Source organism: Lynx canadensis, chromosome C1 (assembly GCF_007474595.2).
Source record: "Lynx canadensis isolate LIC74 chromosome C1, mLynCan4.pri.v2, whole genome shotgun sequence".
NCBI classification, from domain to species: Eukaryota; Metazoa; Chordata; class Mammalia; order Carnivora; family Felidae; genus Lynx; species Lynx canadensis.
The window spans coordinates 168550495-168572143 of NC_044310.1; the positions used below are offsets into that span (position 1 = coordinate 168550495).

Consider the following 21649-nt stretch of genomic DNA (forward strand, 5'->3'; position numbering starts at 1 on the left):
AAGTGGCAGACAGCCTCCACATACATCAGTGGTTGGGAACTGGCTTTAAAAAAACCAAGAACTGACTAATGACGAACAGTTATTTTACCACATAGATAAAGCACTGCCACTAGTGTCCATTGCAGATTAGTGGCGGTGATGTTGTTTTATTGAGTATTGGAGTAAAGAAGGCAGAGGGAAATGTTCAAGTTTATATATGATACAGTCTTTTCTGGCCAGTAAAATCTGAGAGGAGAAAAAACCGCAGGCTCTGAGAGTGAGCAGAAAATGGCCAGTAACTTTGATACACACAAGGGTAAGTCTGTCTTTACGGAGAATAATTAGAACTTTATTTCAGAACTAATGGACAATTTATAGATGATTTTTTTTTTCAAAAAAATTGGCTCAACGTTCTTTCATGACCAAAAAGGAAATCCTGGAAGTTAGTAGAAAACCTCTTTGAGGTCAACCAAAATACTTTTATGAAGTTATTTTAAAAATGGAGTTTCAAAAACTACATGATAAGCTATATTTTGGAGGTTTTGCATCAGGAAAGCCAGTGAATTGCAGAGAATGAGGGGTCACTTCTTACAGCTCCAAGCAAAAAGCTCGAAGACATGTAAAGAAATTAGTAAAGATTGGAAAGGTCTAAATATTGGTGGTTCAAATTGAAACTATACATACATTGCTTAAATGTTTAGGTAAATTTATAATGATACATTGTGGTTAGATTATTTAAGGAATCCAGGACAACAAAACCTTCCTGTATAATGGATACAGACTTATAGTTTAGGAGTCAGAATGAATTGTATTAGAGTTTGAGCAAGTGACTTAAACTGAATTAGAATCTTTTTTTTTTTTTCTTGTAAAGTGAAAATAATGAATAGTGCCCTTCTCATAGGGTGAAGATTTAATAAAATATGTAAAGCTGAGGTCAGTGGCTTGTACTTAACATTTAACTATAAGCTTAGCACATAGTAGGTACTTTATAGAATTGTAGCGGCCGTTGTTACTTCATTATTCTTATGTAATGTACCCCTGTGCAAAGGTGAGACAGGCACCTGAGCTAAATGGGCCACAGGTCAGGTTCAATAAACCATTTCTTAGGTATGCTCTTAAATGAGTCAGGGCAGACTAACGAATGTAATGAATTACTCCCAAATCTGAGTGGTTTAAGACAGCAAAGGTGGATTACTCAAGTTAGAGCAGAGTGTGGATGGCATGGTCTGGGAGTAGAAGAAGCTGTATTTTATGTAGTTATTTAAGGACATAATTCCTTTTGTCTAATGGCTCTACCATCCCCAAGGGCTTTGGAGTCCCCTTCTGGGACCTTGGCGTTGAAACAGCTGGTAAGGGAAGAAAGAAAAATGGAAAGTGTTCTGGGCCAGCCCCAGAGGCTCTGTACATTACTTCTGCCCATGGTTCATCACCTGGAACTTTAAATACATTGCCTGCTGTAACTGAATTGGAGGCTGGGAAAGGTGGTCTGGCTGTGGGCCCAGAAGGGAGAGAAAATATCTGTCACAGGTTTCTTCCTGAGCTTTCGTTTACATGTCAACCAGGATAGAAAGTGGAAAGAAGAAATTGCTACAGTGTATTATGACATGCTCAAAATATGAAGCAAAGGGTTAACTGATTATATTAAGTGATAAAAATCCTAATCACTAACCTTGCATTCAATTAGAATAACATAGAATAAACTTCTCAGTTTATAAAATACAGTCATATCCTTTAGGGGGGATAAGGTGCCATAATGAAAAGAACACGGTCTTTGAGATAACACAGGCTTGGATTTAATTTGTGGCTCCCACACCTACCACCTGTGTGAGCTGAGGCTGATTAGTTACCTCTTTATGCTTTTAGTTCTCATCAGAAAAATGAAATGAATAATCCTTTCCTTGAGAATTATGAGGGTTAAATGAATTATAATTTTAAAGCATCTACCTTAGTACCTACTCTGTTTTTAAAAAAAATAGTGATTATCATTTGACTGACTTACTCAATGCTTTTAAGATTTTAATAGCCCCAAGAAACTTAGACTCAGGCAAGATAAATGATTTGTTCAAGTTTAGCCAGAACTAAACTGACTTTCTGATTCCAAATCCCATGATCTTTATTTCACAAAGAACACATATCATAAATGTTTTAATTAACACGGAATAAAAGAATGTCAAGGCAAACACCTAAAATCTATATGAAAATGTGTCTAACTGTGGCTTACTTTAAAAATTAAGGCAAATCTAAACTGAAGAAAAGAAAGCATTAAAAAATTTCAGGTATTTACCCATCTTTTAAAATTCTATGTCCCACACTCCTTCCAGATGACAAGTTAATTTGTGTCTTCCCACTCAGACACACTTTCTACCTCTTGGGAATGAAATGCATAGTGAGATTCTTTGTAGTTCAACTGTAAGTCAAAGAGAGCCGATTTCTAGGAGTATCAAAACTGCCCAGCTGGAAACTCCAAGCTATCCTTAGTCAGTAACCCAGCGTAGATGTCTTTATAGATGTCTTATAGCCTTTCAAAGACAACTATTAGTATCATTATGGAAATTACATTATTTCTGACCAGGCAGTATCTTTAAGGCCCCATGATTCTTAGTCTGGTTGGTGAGAGTGTTTTTTTGTTTTTTTGTTTTTTTTTTAAGCATCACAGCTGTAAACATGCACTTAATTTATTCTACACCCTGTTTTACACTTTTTTTTTCTGCGAGCATTTTAAGTTATATTCACACCTATTCGTAAACTAATGCCTGCATAACTTTTCAGGCTTGCCCTTGTAGTTACTTTGTATACATTTTTCTCACCCACTTCTAACTTGGCTTCACACTTTTTTTTTTCTTAAATACTAGAGCTCATTAGTTTTAGCTCCTTTATACGCTGCCCATATCACTTCTTTTATGTGCAGTGAAATAGCCTGCTCTACCAAAAAGCAAAGTAGAAAATATTTCTGTTTGAAATCATTGCTGTATATACCATACTATTAAGAAATGGTAAAGATAAGATAAAGAGCTTATTTTTGGCAAGTTAAGATCTCAGCACAAAAAAAAAAAAAAAAAAAAAAACAACAAAAAACAAAAAACAAAAGCAAAAACAAAACCAAGCACCAGCTTATCCAATAAAAGTTTCAAATTGTCAGTTTTACATTTTAAATCTGCTTTGCTGTCACAGAAAATGGAGACATATATGTGGATATCCACGCTGGTGCATGCGTATAAAAAAAACAAATGATCATTTAAAGCTGATCTTAGTCCTTTGAAATTTTGTTCTTGAATAAAAAATAGCCTTCAGTCTCCTTTATTTGAATATTATGTTTCATTAGACTATGTACTTTTATCTGGCAGAAACAAGTTTATCCAGCCCAAATCTACTGATGTAGATTGAAAATGAGTTAAAGGGACCACAAAGGAAATGTATGCTGTTATTTCTAAACCAAATGCCTAAAATATGAGTGTTAGGGCCATTTATTAAATCTTTATCTTTACCACACAAGCACAGGAAAATTCAAGCTGTGTTTATTATGTATCTAGGGTTACTTTAAAAGTACTTAACCAATATAGCACAGGAAACAACTAATCATGGCAGACACATGTTCATTTGCTATGTACTCTTCTGGTGGATACTGTTAGATCTTTGTCAACATAAAGAAAAACAGCAACACGTTTGCCAGCAGGTTATTTTCTTTCTACGTCACCAAACCATAGCTTCACATGATCTTCAGTAGAATGACTAGTTTTACAAGTAAAGTCTTGTTCATTGTAATGAATACAAGCTGCTTTAACAAAAACTATTGCCACATCCACTCCTGGCTGAAATAGTCATAATTCTTTTAGAGTGGCATAATTTATGGGGCCATTATTAGACTGGCTTGTGTGAAGAGGCAATCATAATTTGAGAGCTATAAAGGTCTGGAACAGGGATGTTTTCAAAGTATGAGATAGGACTAAAACGTACTGACTCCTGTTCAGTTATATCTGCAGAACACCTTGGTTCTCATGACTTTATACTTATAGATTACAAATTTTTTGGAACCCTGATGCTATAATCACATACGTATTGCATATATAATGTATGTATTGAATTACATATATTATTTTTTAAATGATTTTTTAAAGTTTATTTTGAGAGAGAGAGAGAGAGAGAGAGAGAGAGAGAGCACGAGTGGGGTGGGGGCAGAGAGAGAGAGAGAGAATCCCAAACAGGCTCCAAGCATCTGATGCAGGGCTCGAACCCACGAACCGTGAGATCATGACCTGAGCTGAAACAAAGAGTCAGATGCTTAACCAACTGAGCCACCCAGGCACCCCATGAATTAGATATATATATATGTATTTTTTTTTTTAAATTTTTTTTTCAACATTTATTTATTTTTTGGGACAGAGAGAGACAGAGCATGAATGGGGGAGGGGCAGAGAGAGAGAGAGACACAGAATCGGAAACAGGCTCCAGGCTCTGAGCCATCAGCCCAGAGCCCGACGCGGGGCTCGAACTCACGGACCGCAAGATCGTGACCTGGCTGAAGTCGGACGCTTAACCGACTGCGCCACCCAGGCGCCCCTGTATTTTTTAAATTTTTAAAAAATCTTTATTTATCTTTGAGAGACAGAGCACAAGCAGGGGCAAACAGAGAGAGAGGGAGACATAGAATCTGAAGCAGGCTCCAGGGTCCGAGCTGTCAGCACAGAGCCTGATGTGGGGCTTGAACTCACAAACAGTGAGATCATGATCTGAGCCGAAGTCAGACACCCAACCAACTGAGCCACCCAGGCACCCCGAATTAGATATATTTTATATGATTTTCTAATACATATTCATATTATTTACACTATAACATACATAATTATACATTATATGTTATTTAAGTATAATATATAAAATAACCATATACTTACAATGTATAATTATAATGTGTAATTATGTAAACATACATAGTTATGTAGTTTTGTGACATACATACACGTAATTCAAATATATTTGATTAAAAGAGAGACAATAGGAGAACAGTGTAGCATAAGTAATAGAATCTACTCCACTTGATGTTTCAGATCTTAGGTCTGCCCCTTACTCACTAACACAAGTTAAATATGCTTTGTTTTTTTCAACTTCAAATGGGAAAAATAATACCATCTTACAATTGTGAGTATGAGGTCAGGGAATGCATACAAAAACTTATTGGCATAGCTGGTATTGGGTAAGCATAAAATACATTGTCAGTAGAAAAGAAAAGGAGAGAGGGGGCATTCAGAGAAGCAAGACGCAGCTTTACGAGTATTCATATATTCACTCGCATTGTCACAATTCCAGTAACCACGCTGAATTACTTTATAACGTATAACTTGACTTTCAAACACAGAGCGTGGATTTAAAAATTCTAAAATGAGAAAAAAATAATTTGGTGTTCTCACACAAGAAGAGAGTGGTTATTTCTTGAATAACTCAGGGCAAGTGAGACTTTGAAGAATGAAAATGACCAATGTGAGGGAAGATTTGCAAACACATCAATTGGAGTGTGTGGTTTGTGATGGCAGAATTCTTACAGAATACTTTGTGTGGTGGGAAAATGCTTATTTAAAATGACTCTTCAGTTTTCAAGAGTTCATATCAGGGTTAAGGCTAGTGAATGTAACATGAGAAGGTTGATGTATAAAACCAAGCCACAAAGTCAAAGCTCCCTGAACTGTATTTGGCTGAGAACTTTGCAGTTAACAGTAGAATTTTCCACATGGCTTTCTCAATTCCCCCGTCAGAACTCCCACCAGAAAGGCTAATGGAGAGTCTCTGAAACGAGCATCATTGTGAAAAAATTTCTGCTTATTTGGCTTCTCAAACTTGGAAGTCTGTTGACATTTCTTGTTTGACAACCAGATGTTTAAGAAAGGAAAATAGTCTTCAGGAGTCTTAACCAATATTCTAAACATAAACAACACTCAATATTTTGTTTCATGAAAGATTAATATTCGTGCAAAGAGAAAACAAAAATCTCTCTGTATCAGATTTCTCCAAGAAACACTTTAACTTGGTAGGTTTAAGAAACAGAAAGAAAAAAATGGATACAGCAATGTTTATATTGATGTTTATCATCTAGGACATCTGGCATATTTAGGATCATTTTATCTGAATATGCTCTGTTTACATGATTATTTTGTCAGAGAAATTCAAAACACTTTATATAAATTTAAGGATCTATGTTTACATCTGAGTGCCAAACAGTTTAATTTTTTTAATATTGCTGTAAACAACATTCTGATATCCTTTTGCATAAGGCATTCAAAGTATTGATGTAATCCCAAACGCTTTCTTGGCCTACTCTTTAAGGGAGGTATTGTCAGCTTTCTTGTTGATGGCTGAGGGTCATGACATGTCTCACATTCATAAAGGCAATGATATAACCATGGAAGACATTGAAAAGATATAAAAAGGTATATCCCCAATCCCATAAAGTTTAAAAACATGTTGATGTAATGGGTAAACCAGCAGGTAAACATTATAATACTGAGTGGAGGGTAGAGGGTGCTTTATGTGAACAGTTATAAATCTCGAGTTTTTGAAGCAAGTTAGGAAACACATTTTCTATAGGAATGAAAAAGCAGGGATAAAACAGCAAATAATTCTGTACTTACACGGTTTTCATTGGCATGCGTCTCCCTGCATGTATATCTCGACTTCATTTTCACTAGATATAGAATTCTAGGTTGACCAGTTATTTTCCCTTTCAACTCATGAGAGGTGTTTGTTGGTGTTTTAGCTCCCAGTGTTTCTGCTGAGATGTAGACACTCATTTTAATTGTTGTTCCCCGTGCAAAATGAGGGTTTTATCTCCTAATCCATCCCCATTTTCCAGCAGTTGTAATTGTCCTAAACTTTGCCTGTGGTTTAGGTCATAAGACCATGGCTTTCTATCTGAGTTCTAGCCATCCCATATATGTGCCCTTCATAGCACCATCCTACATTTGGGTTTAAAAAACCCACAAACCTGGGTGTGTAAGTGGTTCAGTTGGTTGGGTGTCAGACTCTTGATTTCAGCTTAGGTCATGATCTCATGGTTCATGAGTTCAAGATCCGCATCAGCCTCTGCCCTGACAGCTCAGAGCCTGCTTGGGATTCCCTCTCTCTGTTTCTCTCTCTCTGACCTTCCCCTGCTCATGTTGTCTCCCTCAAACATAAATAAACATAAAAAAAAAAAACAAACCCACAAACATTTAAAAAAAAATAGGAAGCACATTATGCCCTTTCCTTAGTTTAAGTTTTGAATCCTCTACACTTAGTAAGTGTTGAATCCTATTTTTTTTCAGTCTCCAGTGTCTTCAAGTAGTTTTATTTTACATTTTATGTAGAGTTTTGTAGTTCTACCTACAAAAGGGTTTGCCTGAGAGGAGCTTATTTGGCCATGACAGGAAATAGAATGTTCACAGTAAAATGCATCCTGTATTTCTCAGGCTATACTAGATAAAGGGTTAAAATACAATCATAACAATAGTTTTAAGAAAAAATTTTCAGCCACACCATTGCCTACTCAGAGAGAATTTTATCCCCTGTCAGTTTTCTACTAAATTATTTAGAAGTCGTCAGTGGATGTTTCATTTATTCTCCATAAACAGTGCCTCCCATTTTCTTTTCTCCTTCTCTGGCTTGCTATAACTTTTATCTTTTGTGAGAACTTTGGTCCAATATAAGCTAGGGGAAACCGTTCCCATAAGAGACTACCCTCAACTCCAGGACCAACTGCAAATTTAGGGGTTTCCCTCAGGTTTGATAACTTACTAGAAAGGCACCAAGAACTCACTGAAAACTTATGGTACAGCTTATTATGGGGAATAGATACAGATTAAAATCAGCCAAAGAAGCACATAGGGCAGAATCTAGAAGAAGCACCAAGCACAAAGCTTCCATTGGTCTTTCCCTCTGGAGTCAGGATGCTTTACTTGCTATCAGTATGTGACTGGATACATAGATCATTGCAAACCAGGGAAGCCCACCTGAGCCATGGTGTTCAGAGTGTCTACTGCAGGCTCCACCATGAAGGCATGCCCATGTGGTTGATCTCAATCTCTAGTCTCTAGCCCATTTGGGTATGTATGACTCAAATCCTCCCCACCCCAGCCATAGGTTGCATTGCTGGTTGTTCAGACACAGTCACGTGGTCAGCCCCCACCCTAAATACCATTGGGTGCGGCCCTTTCCCACCCTAAATCACTTCCTTAGACTATGCAGCATGACCTGAGGTCCCAAGGTAACTAAAGTCATTCCTATCAGGAGAGACCACCTCCCAGAATTTGAGATTACCTACCAAAGGCCAACCCTTGTCTTCCGGCAAGGCCAAATTCTTTACATGTTTGTTATTAATGTCAGCTAAAAACTTTAAGATAACTATTTATACCCATTAATCCCTCAAGGATATTCAGGGCACTGTGTTCTTGTCATTGCAGAGACAATTGGTACTGATGGAGTTGACACTCTGTCTTCTTGGTAACCTATGGAGATTTCTGAGAAGTAGTTCTCTGTTTTTTACTGATTATATTTTTTCTGATTATTACTTTATCATGTGAATCGATAGCCCCAACACAGAGGGCATTCCCAATAGTAGAAACTATTGTCTTTTCTCTCTGCCACATTTTGCTTCCTCTGCTGGAGATGCTTTTCATACTTATTTTTGCCTGGATAACTCTTGATTCCCTTTCAAGATTCAGATCAGAGGTCACTTCCCATAGGAAAGCATCCTTGACTGCCCCAGTGTGGGGGAGAGCTTCCCCTAGTGCTCTCACAGCACATTCGCCTGGCCTCTAAACCCCATGAAACGTATGATGACATGACACACGGTAACCTTCCCAATACTCTAGACTGTGAAGTACTCAGGGCAGCAATGGGTCCTGTTTACCTTTGCATGTCTGGCACCTTTCATGACACATGATGCAAAATAAGGGATCAACAAATGATTATTGAATGAATGCTATTTTAGAAACTTTGGTTCCTCTGAAACTGACCTACTGTTCTTAAAACATGTATAGCTCTACTATCTTTTCTCTTTGATTGTTTAATGAGAAGATTCTTAGTGCCTGAGGCTAGGACGTAGGGTTTTAACAGTTCCCTAATATGTCCACTCAGGCTTGAATCCTGGAGTCAGCAGAGTTGAATCTCAGTCTGTGACATGTTCATTGACAAGAATTTATGCCACCATCGTACATTATAAAATAAACAACTGCATCTGGGTCTTTGAAGAGAAACTTCATTGTCCTCTCAGAAGTAATAGGCCTGCTTCTAGTTCAAAGGTTGCAGAGGAGGGTCTCAAAATTTAGTGCTTTACATCTTATGATGGTATGATGGTCAAAATTATGATGTGAACATCCATGTGTAAATCATGTTTGTTTATTTGTAGGCAAATGAAGAAATATAGAATAATCATATTATACAGTTATCTTGGAATTCTTTATTTATTTTGTTTCAAGTTCTGTGCCATTTTTAATTTTTAAAGTTTTTGCTTAAATTCCAGTTAACACACACTAAAATATGAGTTTCAGGTGTACGGTATAGTGATTCAACACTTCCATAACGCTGTGCTCATCACAAGTAATCCTTATTATCCATCACCTATTTAACCCATTTCTGCACCTACCTCCCTTCTGGTAACTGTCAGTTTGTTCTCTATAGTTAAGAGTCTTTTCTTGGTTTCTCTCTCTCTTTCTCTTTTGTTCCCCTTTGCTCATTTATTTTGTGTCTTAATCTCCACATATGAGTGAAACCATATGACATTTGTCTTTCTCTGACTGACTTATTTCAGTTAGCATAATAATACTGTAGCTCCATCCATGTTGTTGCAAATGGCAAGATTTCATTCTTTTTTTTTTTAATGTTTATTTATTTTTAAGAGAGAGAGAGAGCGTGAGTGGGCGAGGGGCAGAGAGAGAGAGGGAGACAGAGAATCTGAAGCAGGCTCCAGGCTCTGAGCCGTCAGCACAGAGCCTGATGCGAGGTCTGAACTCATGAACCATGAGATCATGACCTGAGCAGAAGTCAGACACTGAATCGACTGAGCCACCCAGGTGTCCCAGATTTCATTCTTTTTTTTATGGCTGAATAATATTCTCTTGTATGTATATAACACACCTACTTTATCCTTTCATCAATTGGTGGACACTTGGGCTGTTTCCATAATTTGGCTGCTGTAGATAATGCTAGGATAAACATCATGGTGCATGTATCCCTTTGAATTAGTGTTTTTGTATTCTTTGGGTAATACGTAGTAGTGAAATTGCTGGATCATAGGGTAGTTCTATTTTTAACTTTTTGATGAACCTCCATACTATATTCCCGGAGTGGCTACCTCAGTTTGCAATTTCACCAACAATGCAAAAGTGTTCTCCTTTTTCCACATCCTTGCCACACCTGCTGTTTCTTGTGCTGTTGATTTTCACCATTCTGACAGGTGTGAGGTGATATCTCATTGTAGTTTTGATGTGCATTTCCATGACTGTAAGTGATATTGAGTATCTTTTCATGTGTTTGTTTGCCATTTGTATGTCTTCTTTGAAAAAATGTCTATTTATGACTTCTGCCCATTTTTAAATTGGATTATTTGTTTTTGGGATGTTGTTTTATAAGCTCTTTATATGTTTTGGATACTAACCCTTTATCAGATCATTTACAAATGTCTTCCCTCATTCCATTGGGTATCTTTTAGTTTTGTTGGTTGTTTCCTTCACTGTGTAAAAGCTTTATTCTTTTGATGTAGTTTCAATAATTAATTTTTGTTTCCCTTGTCTCAGGATACGTATCCAGAAAGAAGTTGCTACAGCCAATGTCAAAGAAGTTATTGCCTGGGCTCTCTTCTAGGATTTTCATGGTTTCATGTGTCACATTTAAGTGATTAATCCATTTTGAATTTATTTTTGTGTCTGGTGTAGGAAAGTGGTTCAGTTTCATTATTTTCCATGTTGCTGTCCAGTTTTCCCAGCACTATTTGTTGAAGAGACTCTCTTTTTCCCATTGGATATTCTTCCCTGCTTTGTCAAAGATTAATTGGCCATATAATTAGAGATTTGTTTGTGGGTTTTCTATACTGTTTTAATTGTCTATTTTTGTGCCAGTACCATACTTTTTTGATTACTACCGCTTTGAAATATAACTTGAAGTCTGTAATTGTGATGCCTCCAACTTTGCTTTTCTTTTTCCAAATTGTTGTGGCTATTCAGGGTCTTTTGTGGTTACATATACATTTTAAAATTGTTTGTTATAGTTCTGTGAAAAATGCTGTGAGTATTTTGATGGGGATTGCATTAAATGTGTAGATTGCTTTGGACAGTATAGACATTTTAATAATGTTTGTTCTTCCAATGAATGATCATGGAATGTCTTTCCATTTTTGTGTCATCTTCAGTTTCTTTCATGAGTGTTTTATAGTTTTCAGAATATAGGCCTTTCTCCTCTTTGGTTAGGTTTGTTCCTAGTATCTTACTGTTTTTGGTGCAATTATATATGGGATCAATTTCTTAATTTCTTTCTCTTCTGCTTCATTATTTGTATATAGAAATGCAATAGATTTCTGTATATTGATTTAGGGTACTGTGACTGTACTGAATTCATTTATTAGTGGTAGCAATGTTTTGGTGGAGTCTTTCGGGGTTTCATATAGAGTATCATGTCCTCTGCAAATAGTGAAAGTTTTACTTCTTCCTTGCTGATTTGGATGCCTTTTTTTCTTTTTGTTGTCTGATTGCTGTGGGTAGGACTTCCAGTACTACATTGAGTAAAAGTGGTGAGAGTGAACAGCCCTGTCTTGTTCCTGACTGTAGAGGAAAACCTCTCAGTGTTTCCCCACTGAGGAGGCTATTAACTGTGGGGTTTTCATATATGACCTTTATTATGTTGAGGTATGTTCCCTCTAAATCTACTTTGTTGAGAATTTGTATCATGAATGGATGTACTTTGTCCAATGCTTTTTATGCATCTATTGAAATGATCATATGGTTCTTATCCTTTCTTTTTTGATGTGATATATCATGTTGATTGATTTGTGAGTATTGAACTACCTTTGAAACCCAAGAATAAATCCCCTTGATCTTGGTGAATGATTCTTTAATGCATTGTTGGGTTCAGTTTGCTTATATTTTATGGAGAATTTTTGCATCCATGTTCATTGTGGTTGTTGGCCTATAGGTCTCTTTTCTAGTGCTGTATTTATCTGGTTTTGGTATCAGGGTGATGCTGGCCTCATAGGATGAATTTGGAAGTTTTCCTTCCTTTTGTATATTTTGGAATAGTTTGAGAGTAATAGGTATTAACTCTTCTTTAATGTGTTATAGAATGTGCCTATGAAGCCATGTGGTCCTGGACTTTTGTTTCTTGGGAATTTTTTGATCACTGATCCAATTTCTTTGCTGGTTATTGATCTTTCAAGTTTTTTTATTTATTCCTGTTTCATTTTTGACAATTTATATGTCTCTAGGAATTCATCCATTTCTTCTAGGTTGTCTAATTTGTTGGCATATAGTTTTTCATAATATTCTCCTTTCTAAAATTTTTTTAATGTTTATTTTTTTTTTTAACGTTTTTATTTTATTTTTGAGACAGAGAGAGACAGAGCATGAAGGAGGGAGGGGCAGAGAGAGAAGGAGACACAGAATCGGAAGCAGGCTCCAGGCTCTGAGCCATCAGCCCAGAGCCCGACGCGGGGCTCGAACTCACGGACCGCGAGATCGTGACCTGAGCTGAAGTCGGACGCTTAACCGACTGCGCCACCCAGGCGCCCCTAATGTTTATTTTTGAGAGAAAGAGAGAGTGTGAGTGGGAGAGGGGCAGAGAGAGGGGCAGACACAGAATCTGAAGCAGGCTCCAGGACTGGAGCTGTCAGGACAGAGCCTGATGGCCTATTGTGGGACTTGAACTCATGAATTGTGAGATCATGACCTGAGCCAAATTTGGACACTTAATTGACTGAGCCACCCAGGCGCCCCCATAAATATTCTCTTATAATTGCTTGTATTTCTGTGGTGTTGGTTGTTATTTCTCTTCTCTCATTTGTGACTTTATTTGGATTGTTTCTCTTTTCTTTTTGATAAATCTGGCTAGACATTTATCAATTTTATTAATTTTTTCAAAGAACCAGCTCCTGTTTCATTGATCTGTTCTTCTATTTTCTGTGATTTCCTTCTTGACCCATTTATTTTTGTAGTAGCATGTTATTTAACCTCCATGTATTTGTGGTCTTTCCAGATTTTTCTTGTGTTTGTCTTCTAATTTCATAGTGTTGTGGTCAAAAGAGATGCATGGTGTGACTTCAGTTTCCTTGAATTTGTTGAGGTCTGTTTTGTGGCCTAATATGTGATCTATTCTGGAGAATGTCCCATGTGCACTTGAAAAAAATGTGTATTCTTCTGTTTTAGGATGGCATGTTCTGAATATATCTGTTAACTCCATATGGTCCATTCAAAGTCATTGTTTCCTTGTTTATTTGCTCTTTAGATTATCTGTCCATTGATGTAAGTGGGATATTAAAGTCCCCTACTATTATTGTGTTATTATCAATTAGATCCTTTATGTTCATTATTAATTGTTTTATGTATTTGGGTGCTCACGTGTTTGGGTGAATAAATATTTAAAATAGCTATATCTTCTTGTTGGTTGTCCCCTTTATTATTATATAGTGCCCTTCTTTGTCTCTTGTTATAGTCTTTGTTTAAAGTCTAGTTTGTCCAATATAATACTCTAGCTTTCTTCTGACATCCATTTGCATGATAAATGTTTCTCTATCCCCTCACTTTCAATCTGCAGGTGTCTTTAGGTCTAAAATGAGTCTCTTGTAAGCAGCATATATATGGGTCTTATTTTTTTAATCCATTCTGATACCTTATGTCTTTTGATTAGAGCATTTAGTCCATTTAAATTCAAAGTAATCATTGATAGACACGTATTGATTGCCATGTTATTACTTGTTTTGTGTTTGTTACTGGAGATGTTCTCTGATCCATTCTTGTCTTTCTGTTTTTTAATGTTTGGCTGATTTTCTTTAGTGATATGTTTGGATTTTTCTCTTTCTCTTTTGCATGTTTATTAGCAGTGTTTGATATATGGTTACTATTAGGTTTGTATATAACATATTCTGCATATAGCAGTTTATATTAAGTTGATGGTTATTCAAGTTTCAACCCATTCTTTTCTCCTCTCATCAACATGTTTTAGGTATTTGTTATTACATTTTATATTCTTTTTATAAAAAAATATTTTTAATGTTTATTTATTTTTGGGAGAGAGACAGACAGAGCAGGAGCAGTGAAGGGGCAGAGAGAGAGGGAAACACAGAATCCAAAGCAAGCTCCAGGCTCCAAGCTGTTAGCACAGAGCCTGATGTGGGGTCTGAATTCACTAGCTGTGAGATCATGACCTGAGCCAAAGTTGAACACTTAACTGACTGAGCCACCCAGGCTCCCTATATTTTACATCCCTTTTTTTGGTGTGTGAGTTAATTGACTTCTCCATAAATGTTCATTTTTACTGTTTTTGTGTTTCCTGCCTTTATACTGTCACTTTTTGTCTCTGCTTTCCCCTCAAAGCGTCCTCTTTAATATTTCCTGCAGGGCTACTTTAGTGGTTACAAACTCCTTTATTTTGTTTGTCTGGTAGACTCTTTAATTCTCTTTCTATCCTGAATGATAGCCTTGCTGGATAGAGTATTAGTGGCTGCAGATTTTTCCCATTCAGTGCATTGAATATATCATGCCACTCCCTTCTAACTTGCCAAGTTTCTTTTAAAAGATCACCAGCTAAACTTATGGATTTTCCTTTGTAAGTTAATAACCTCTTTGTCTTACTTTCTTTAAGATTTTTCTTTATTATTATGTTTTGCAAATCTAATTACTATATGTCTTGATGTTGGCCTGCTTTTGTTGATTCCTCTTGTAAGAACATAAGAAATTCAGCCCCTCTCATTTTCCAAGCCAATGGTTTTGGGGAAACATTTCCCTTGTGTATTCACCTGTGTGTTACTCTCTCTCTTGCCCTTCTCTGTGACTATGTCTCCTTCCCCATCACAGCACCCATGATTGGTTTCTCCCCTAAACCATGTCTCTGATCTTCCTACTTTCCCGAATGTGGCTTCTTCTCTCCCTTTAGTTGTGGAGTTTATTCTGACAGTCTTCAGGTTGATTTCTGGGATATCTAGCTTTGTGAGCCTAGGCTCCTCCTAGTCCATTGCTATCTTCCTGCTCTCTTCTGGAATTTTTTATTTTAAAATAAAACAGGATGCATGTTTCTTTATTTTATTTAAGATGAATAATAGTGGAAGTGCTTTATTGAACAAAATTTTATGTCCTTTCATATCTAATATGGCATAAATAATAGTAATATAAAATTTAAAGGTCATGATGATCATATAATTCCAGAGCTAAGAGAATATATTTCTTTAGAATATAGCAAATAAGGCACTCAGGGTAGAGTGTTAGGTGCCAACTTTGCATTTGCACTAGCCAGAGAGTAAGTGTTACTTTAAATTTTGTTCCCTGTGTACTTTGTCTGCCTGATCCTAGTCTTGGCCTTAAACATGTCCTGGTTCTATCGCTTATGAAGTATGTGGCCTTGGAGGTGTAAATTACTCTCTATAAACCTTAGTTTCCTCATGAACAGATGATGGCATCTTGAGAATTTTAATTTCATGACAGTGTGCAGATGAGGGGAATACAAAAACAGAGAACCCATTAACAAGTTTTGAGGAATCATAAACTTACAGAGTAGTAAGTGGTAAACTAACCTGATAAATTTAATTATTTCATTTTATTGAGGAGGACTTACTCAAGAAAATGCAAAGACTTATCCAAGATCATTAATTTATTTTGAGCAGAACCAATGCTGGAGATGTTTCTAGGATTCTGTTTAGCATTCTTTCCATTTTATCCCATTTACTAGACAGCATAGTGAGTAGCTTGGAGACTCTTGGAATATGGATGGATTCAGAGAAGTTTGTAGAAGAAGGATTGATTGGTGATCAGTCAAGTGATGACTTAGCAGTCATAAAAGATAGATGGCTACAATTTAGACCCCTGATAAGTAAAGAGAATAATTCCATCAACTGAAATAAACAATGGAAGTTGGTAGGAAAGATGGTGAGTTAGCAAAGGATTGGAGTAGGGGAAAACGTACTTAAGCTAGGATATGGAAGATTTTGATAATATGTTACTAAGAACTTCTTGTGAAGGAAGACTGCTAGGGGTTTGTAATAGGATAGTTATGCAAACTGAGAAAAACTTTCTGTCATGGTCTTTAAAAATAGGGTAGTTTTCTGGGATGGCTTAAGTGTAGCATTCCTTGTAAGCAAGAATTTGTTTTTAGTAATTCCTCAAACTCCATCTGAAGCCTGTGATTCTTTGAAGTCTTAGATTTAGTGCACTTGGCTTGTAAAATGGATGTTGGTTATGGGACATAAAAATATGAAGGATTTGAAATGACCTTTTAAATGGGAGAGGAATCAGCTATGCCATATCAGAGGGGTTACTATGGTGTAACCTTTTCAAATCCTGCAGGTGGTAGTGCTTTTAAAGTTCCAAGAATCTGAAATTTCATCCTTGCACTAACTATATGTAGCTGGCATGTCTCCCAAGGCAGTTACAGAGAAGGAAGACACTTTATCAAGAGGCAGCATCTGCACCAGAGAGCTAGGAAGGTTCTTGAGCCTACTTATCATCAGCAAAAAAGAGAAGATGAGCCTGACCAAGTGATTGTCTCAACAGTTTCCTGCTGAAGACAATTTGTATCCTAAAGAAGTTACATATAACATCTTTTTAGTTACCTGGCTCAATTAGTAAATAGTTATATTTTCATCATTGTTGGCTTTCTTCAAACATAACTGTAGACTCAAAATACTTTTAGACAAAAAAATGATTTTAAGGAAAATACTATATTTTAGTCTATTATTGTGAGAGAAAGCAGAGTGACCAGAAATGAGGTTTCAAAATCCTACTTTGAATTATCCTAGGCTGGGACCCAGAAGAGCAATTTTTACTGTGGAAACATGTGAGTCTTAGTGAACCAAACCAAATACATTTGCTATATGTCAGTGGAGTAGTTTATCTGCAGCATCTTGATGAGAGAGAGCTTGGGGGGCAACTAATCCATTAACTACAGTGATGGGTAGTCCTCAGGAAGAATGTGTTCGGATCTATGGTCTTTTCTTGATGGCATACAGATTTTATTTCAATGACTAATACAGAGTAGTCCAAAGGACAGGGGTCAGAAGTGATTAATAGTATTAATTTAGGCAAAGCAGAGAAACATTGGCAGTAATTATTTCTGTAGATGAGTAGCAGTGTCATGGCAGGAAAGCCTTCATTGAAATTGGTGATTTGTGGGTGGTGACTTCCCTCAGTATCTCTATTTAGATAGGATGGAGAGGGTCTACCGGAATTAAGTTTTGTGTCCTGGATCTTAGGGCCTTTGAAGAGGGTGATGCTGAAATGATGGCAACATTATGGGATGTGTTCACAAGCCTAGTTTATGGGTAAGCTTCAGCTTCTCCAGCTTTGAAAGGACTAAAGAATGCAGAACCATTTTGGCACCAGGAAGGTTTTGCATCTTTGTGAACAATTGCAAGCAGGAATTTTGGTATACAGAAATCTTTCATCCAAATAATGGCATACCGCAAATGAATTAGAGCTATTCTTTTTCTGTGACAGTATTTCATGTTATTGTCCTATAGTCTCTGCCCATTTGATGGAGAAATGTTGGCTCAGACTCTTGATGAAAAGTTAGGCAAGTTTTGTCACAACCAGGCTATCTATTTATTAAAGTTTATTTTATTTATTTTGAGAGAGAGTGAGGGGGGAGAGATGGGACAGAGAGAAAGAGAGAGAATGCCATGCAGGCTCTGCACTGTCAGCATGGAGCCTGATACAGGGCTTGAACCTACGAATTGTGAGATCATGACATAAGCTGAAATCAAGAGTTGGTTCGCGTAACTGCCTAAGCCACCCAGGAGCCTCACAACCATGCTTTTAGTAGTGTTTTGGATATGAAATTTATTTATTATTTATTTATTCATCATGTATTTTCAGCTGAACACTAGAGCATATATGAGGGCCGATGAGAAATGAAGACAAAATGATAGAACAAATTATGATGGACTTTTATGTGACAAGCCAATGAAAGTAGATTTTATTTCTAAGACATGGGGAGTAATGAAAGGGTCAAGAGAAGCATTGAGAGCAAGGTGAAACAACAGAGGTCTGTTAGCTTTATACAGCCTTCATGTTATGCCTGGATAGTGTTTTAAAACATAACATCCAGCAAGAGTGATGCTGGATTGGATACTATCTGTTTTGTACGTATTGCATCATACCTGGTGTCCTACTCCTATTTATGTTCATTGCACAGCTCTCAAAGACATTACTATTTGCAATTCCTGATCTAGATGTATGCATCTGATACCATATAAAAACACTGTATCTTTTTACCTTACATAAATATGGCCAGGTCTGACCAACCTACAAGTTCAAATAAAGTCTCATTAACATTATTGCTAAATAATTATGGTTCTTCTATATACCTGACTACACATCTTAGCACCACCTATTTCTTAAAATCTCCATGATGTCTCATATGTGCACATGAAAAAAAAAATCACTCATGTTTTCTACCATGCTGCCACCAAGTCATTTGGAGTAGGTATCACATTACAACCCCTGCAGTTGATGCCTTTCTGGGAAAGCAGCTTCCTTGGTCTCTGTTGGCCTCAGGGGTGCTTGGCCACTGCTCTGCAGCCCTCACCAGATGTTTCCAGTCTTATTCAGAACAGTGGTGGGGATGCTTCTTTTTCCATATTCATTTAAAGTTTTATCTAGGTCCCAGAGCCCATGATCTCAGAGTTTGACTGGAAAATAGAAGCTTTAGCTCTGAATCCAACTTTTCTTCCTTATATGCTGCAAAACCTATCCTTAGAACTGTCTGGCAGAAGGATGCCAGGGCATCACATTATTTATCATTTTTTTCCCTCTGGTTTTCCCTAGGTCCTTCCAATCTCCAACTCCCACATACTTCCTATTTCCTCCTTTCAGTGAGGAAATACAAAAGCTTGAATGCATTTCAACTTGTCCAAGCGGACCCTCAATTTTGGAAGAGGACTTTAGTCTCTCAAACAGATAAGGGAAGCTATTTTTGAAGTAGCGAGACATGGGAGTAGATTAATATTACTTAGGTTAAGTAACAGACTTCATTTTCATGCTGTTATAATTTGAACGTGTGCCAATGATCACATCAATATCAATGTACCTGCAAACACCATCTTTGCATAACCTCCGTTTTAAAGGTGTGGGTCTGCTCTTCATCTATGCTAGTAAATTCTACCTAAATACTCTTTCCTTGTTAGCTTTGGTTTACTGATACCACTACAGTTAAGCTAGTCTATATTCAATTCTTTGCAACCCTTCTCCATGGGAGTGAAAGACCCTGTGTTAGTCTTGCCTTCTGATGTCTTTCCCCATCTTTTCCAAACGTGTCAAAATTCAATTCAGCACTTCTGTCTAGGAATCTTCTCTTGCTTAATGATGTCTTGTTTAGTCAGTGCCGTTATCTTAGTTCATCACTTTCTGAAAGGTTTTTTAGGGACCACTGTTTTCTTGAAAGATATCAATAAGTGTTCTTTCGGAGGTGTAGGGAAAGAAATTCACGGTAAACTAAATTTGGTTCATTCTGCTCCCTATATCTATCTTTTTTAGTGCACTTGAATGTATTAAATGTTCTAAGAACTTTTTCAGTAAGGAAACTAACTTTGTATCCAATCTTATTAGTATAAGCTCCAATACTTATGTTACATTTGTTATATATTGCAGACGTTAAATTGCAGATTTCTTAAAAGTAAATATCCTTAATTTTTGTCACAGCTCTCCTTAGTACCTGATTCAATACTGTGTATAATTCAGCTAAACTGACATATTACAAGCTAGGCACCATGCTAGGTCCTACAAGTTCAAGGATGAATAATTTTTGTAAAGATTTATGGATAACAAGTAGCTTTCAGTGAACAGTATGTTGCTGGTATTTAGCATTTATTGAATTATGGTTGCCTTGGAGTTTGATTTTCAATTCTAACTGTAACACTTTACATGCTATATCTCTGTCGCCCATTTAAGAATCTGTTAATCTTTTTTCCCTTGTTGTTATTATGCAATTATGAAAAGATTTTTAAAGATATTTGGAAACCAAGGTAAAATGACCAAAATGTTACACAGGATTTATAATTTTGTTTTCTGTTTCACTTTGATTATGCAAATGTAGAGTATAAATTTATTTATTCTTCGGAATCTAATATTTTGTTAAATTAGAAATAGAGAATTTCTGGGGCACCTGGGTGGCGCAGTCGGTTAAGCGTCCGACTTCAGCCAGGTCACGATCTCGCGGTCCGTGAGTTCGAGCCCCGCGTCGGGCTCTGGGTTGATGGCTCAGAGCCTGGAGCCAGTTTCCGATTCTGTGTCTCCCTCTCTCTCTCTCTGCCCCTCCCCCGTTCATGCTCTGTCTCTCTCTGTCCCAAAAATAAATAAAACGTTGAAAAAAAAATTTAAAGGGGCGCCTGGGTGGCGCAGTCGGTTAAGCGTCCGACTTCAGCCAGGTCACGATCTCGCGGTCCGTGAGTTCGAGCCCCGCGTCAGGCTCTGGGCTGATGGCTCGGAGCCTGGAGCCTGTTTCCGATTCTGTGTCTCCCTCTCTGTCTGCCCCTCCCCCGTTCATGCTCTGTCTCTCTCTGTCCCAAAAATAAATAAACGTTGAAAAAAAAATTAAAAAAAAAAAAGAAATAGAGAATTTCTAACAGAAGGGGGACCTGGGTGGCTCAGGCTCAGTCCGTTAAGCATCTGACTCTTGATTTCGGCTCAGGTGATCTCAAGGTCGTGAGACAGAGCCCCTGGAAGGGCCGTGGGTGGAGACTGCTGAGGATTCTCTCACTCCCTCTCCCTCTGCCCCTTCCCTGCTTGGATGCGTGCACATGCTCACTCACTCTCTTTCTTTCAAAAGAAAACGAAAAAAGAAAAGAAAATTTCTCACAGGAGGAATCAAGGGATGGTAAAATAGCCAGACAAGGCTTTAAAATGTCATTCCTAAAACTCTCATGTTCCCAAAGCAGGAAGCGGTAAGATACATACATAATGGCAGGAAGAGGTGAGTGAAATATTTTGTTTCACTGCTGGTAAAAATATGAGGGTGCTATTGTGGTTATTGAAGGAGTTTGGGCTCATTGGATGACGATGTGCTAATTGATAACTACACAGAAGATTACTAATTTTTGGACCCAAGAAGGAGACAGAGTTCAAAGGGACCCCCTGTTACTCAAGAATTTGCAGTAGTGTTCTACTGTACGAGTTTATAATCCATTTGCAGTTAAAAGAATTATGGTCAAAACAGAAATAGGTCTTGGTTCATTTTGTAATTCAGTAAACACTGCTAGATCTCTATTTGATGTCATCAGTGTGTGAGGCCCAGTAGTGGTGATGCTGGTTGTGGTGGTGGTTAAAAAGAAATTAATACATTCTGAAGAGAATATAGTCCTTTGGGAGAGAAGAAAAGCTTGATGACATATGGAAAGCTTGACAATACGACATGATCGAGTATGTAAAATATGTTGCTACTACGTGATAGAGAAAAACACAACAAAATGTTGAAAAACGTTTTGAGGAGTGGACTGGGTTCACTCTAACTAATTTGG

The 21649-nt window shown here is 37.2% G+C and overlaps 2 long non-coding RNA genes across 4 annotated transcripts in view; one reads left to right on the top strand and one right to left on the bottom strand.

Moving 5' to 3' along the window:
- The window catches only part of LOC116738279, a 162311-nt gene that overhangs the window by 35477 nt on the left and 105185 nt on the right, over positions 1-21649 (top strand). The window lies entirely within an intron of this gene.
- LOC115520271 overlaps positions 1-21649 on the bottom strand; it is a 46229-nt gene that overhangs the window by 24119 nt on the left and 461 nt on the right. The gene's annotated exons all lie outside the window — the stretch shown is intronic.